This window comes from Rhipicephalus microplus, unplaced genomic scaffold (assembly GCF_043290135.1).
Source record: "Rhipicephalus microplus isolate Deutch F79 unplaced genomic scaffold, USDA_Rmic scaffold_631, whole genome shotgun sequence".
NCBI classification, from domain to species: domain Eukaryota; kingdom Metazoa; phylum Arthropoda; class Arachnida; order Ixodida; family Ixodidae; genus Rhipicephalus; species Rhipicephalus microplus.
In genome coordinates this window covers 22,501-25,852 of record NW_027465189.1, presented here as the reverse complement: position 1 = coordinate 25,852, position 3,352 = coordinate 22,501, and positions in this window count along the sequence as shown.

Below are 3,352 nucleotides of genomic sequence, written 5' to 3'. Positions count from 1 at the left end.
CCGGGAAAACTGTGGCTAACAGACATGGCGATCGAGTGAGTGGGCCACCAGCCAGGCTCAGCCAAAAAGTGCCAAGTCCGAACTGCGTCAGCCGGGGCGGCAAAAACCGCGTCAGCCGGGGCGGTGCAAAAAAACCGCGTCTGCCGGGGCGGCACGAAACCGCGTCAGCCGGGGCGGCGCGAAAACTGCGTCAGCCGGGGCGAAAGAAAAAAAAAACGCGTCTGCCGGGGCGAGCCCGGGTGCGGCACCACCGGGAAAACTGTGGCAAACAGACATGGCGATCGAGTGAGTGGGCCGCCAGCCAGGCACAGCCGAAAAGTGCTAAGTCCGAACTGCGTCTGCCGGGGCGGCACGAAACCGCGTCAGCCGGGGCGGCGCGAAAACCGCGTCTGCCGGGGCGGCACGAAACCGCGTCAGCCGGGGCGGCGCGAAAACTGCGTCAGCCGGGGCGAGCCCGGGTGCGGCACCACCGGGAAAACTGTGGCAAACAGACATGGCGATCGAGTGAGTGGGCCGCCAGCCAGGCACAGCCGAAAAGTGCTAAGTCCGAACTGCGTCTGCCGGGGCGGCACGAAACCGCGTCAGCCGGGGCGGCGCGAAAACCGCGTCTGCCGGGGCGGCACGAAACCGCGTCAGCCGGGGCGGCGCGAAAACTGCGTCAGCCGGGGCGAGCCCGGGTGCGGCACCACCGGGAAAACTGTGGCAAACAGACATGGCGATCGAGTGAGTGGGCCGCCAGCCAGGCACAGCCGAAAAGTGCTAAGTCCGAACTGCGTCAGCCGGGGCGGCAAAAACCGCGTCAGCCGGGGCGGCGCAAAAAACCGCGTCTGCCGGGGCGGCACGAAACCGCGTCAGCCGGGGCGGCGCGAAAACTGCGTCAGCCGGGGCGAAAGAAAAAAAAAAACGCGTCTGCCGGGGCGAGCCCGGGTGCGGCACCACCGGGAAAACTGTGGCAAACAGACATGGCGATCGAGTGAGTGGGCCGCCAGCCAGGCACAGCCGAAAAGTGCTAAGTCCGAACTGCGTCTGCCGGGGCGGCACGAAACCGCGTCAGCCGGGGCGGCGCGAAAACCGCGTCTGCCGGGGCGGCACGAAACCGCGTCAGCCGGGGCGGCGCGAAAACTGCGTCAGCCGGGGCGAGCCCGGGTGCGGCACCACCGGGAAAACTGTGGCAAACAGACATGGCGATTGAGTGAGTGGGCCGCCAGCCAGGCACAGCCGAAAAGTGCTAAGTCCGAACTGCGTCTGCCGGGGCGGCACGAAACCGCGTCAGCCGGGGCGGCGCGAAAACCGCGTCTGCCGGGGCGGCACGAAACCGCGTCAGCCGGGGCGGCGCGAAAACTGCGTCAGCCGGGGCGAGCCCGGGTGCGGCACCACCGGGAAAACTGTGGCAAACAGACATGGCGATCGAGTGAGTGGGCCGCCAGCCAGGCACAGCCGAAAAGTGCTAAGTCCGAACTGCGTCTGCCGGGGCGGCACGAAACCGCGTCAGCCGGGGCGGCGCGAAAACCGCGTCTGCCGGGGCGGCACGAAACCGCGTCAGCCGGGGCGGCGCGAAAACTGCGTCAGCCGGGGCGAGCCCGGGTGCGGCACCACCGGGAAAACTGTGGCAAACAGACATGGCGATCGAGTGAGTGGGCCGCCAGCCAGGCACAGCCGAAAAGTGCAAAGTCCGAACCGTGTCAGCCGGGGCGACGCAAAAACCGCGTCAGCCGGGGCGGCGCGAAAACCGCGTCTGCCGGGACGGCACGAAACCGCGTCAGCCGGGGCGGCGCGAAAACTGCGTCAGCCGGGGCGAGCCCGGGTGCGGCACCACCGGGAAAACTGTGGCAAACAGACATGGCGATCGAGTGAGTGGGCCGCCAGCCAGGCACAGCCGAAAAGTGCTAAGTCCGAACTGCGTCTGCCGGGGCGGCACGAAACCGCGTCAGCCGGGGCGGCGCGAAAACCGCGTCTGCCGGGGCGGCACGAAACCGCGTCAGCCGGGGCGGCGCGAAAACTGCGTCAGCCGGGGCGAGCCCGGGTGCGGCACCACCGGGAAAACTGTGGCAAACAGACATGGCGATCGAGTGAGTGGGCCGCCAGCCAGGCACAGCCGAAAAGTGCAAAGTCCGAACCGTGTCAGCCGGGGCGACGCAAAAACCGCGTCAGCCGGGGCGGCGCGAAAACCGCGTCTGCCGGGGCGGCACGAAACCGCGTCAGCCGGGGCGGCGCGAAAACTGCGTCAGCCGGGGCGAGCCCGGGTGCGGCACCACCGGGAAAACTGTGGCAAACAGACATGGCGATCGAGTGAGTGGGCCGCCAGCCAGGCACAGCCGAAAAGTGCTAAGTCCGAACTGCGTCAGCCGGGGCGGCAAAAACCGCGTCAGCCGGGGCGGCGCAAAAACCGCGTCTGCCGGGGCGAAATAAAAAAAAAAACAAAGAAAAAAGCCCGCGCTTAATCAAAAGAAAACAAAGAAAAAAGCTTGCGCTTAATCAAAAGAAAACAAACAAAAAAAGTTCGCGCTTAAGCCTGGCGGTGGAACCACCGGGGCAAACAGACCTGGCGATCGAGTGAGTGGGCCGCCAGCCAGGCACAGCCAAAAAGTGCAAAGTCCGAACCGCGTCAGCCGGGGCGGCGCGAAAACCGCGTCAGCCGGGGCGGCGCGAAAACCGCGTCAGCCGGGGCGGCGCAAAAACCGCGTCAGCCGGGGCGGCGCAAAAACTGCGTCAGCCGGGGCGGCACGGAAAAACGAAAACCGCGTCAGCCGGGGCGACATCAAAATGAGGAAAAAAAAAAAAAAAACTGCCTTAGGACACCTGCGTACACTTTCATGCGTTTGGGCATATCTCTCTGTAACACGCGCGCCCCTCGTTACGCGCGGCACTCTGTTTTCTCCGACACCCATATTTCGGCGGCATGTGGCACGCGCGCCCGTCCCTACGCACGGCACACCGCAGTGCTTTCTCGATATTTTTCTTTTCCTCCAACACCGTCATCTATAGGCTTTTAGTGACCTGTTGCTCGTGGCACAAGTTCGCTTGCTCTGACACCTCTTGCATGCGCACCGTTTTTGCGCACGGTGCTATGCCGCAAAGCACGGCAGTCGCATGCGTTTCTCTCAGGCACCTCTTTTTTGACACAACGCTGTGGTGCTTAGAAACACACGCGCCGCTTTTGCGCACAGAACTCCACCGTACAGCACGGTAGTCACGTTTGTTCCACACGAACAGCAGTGTGCATCGTGCTACGACACTTTGAAAGCTTTTTCTTCCGAGTCTCGACCGCGCTGTTCCTTTCGTACTTGGCGCGATTTTGGGACCAGCTTTGTTTTAAACCCCTACTGCGCGCCGTTCCTTTCGTACTTGGCGC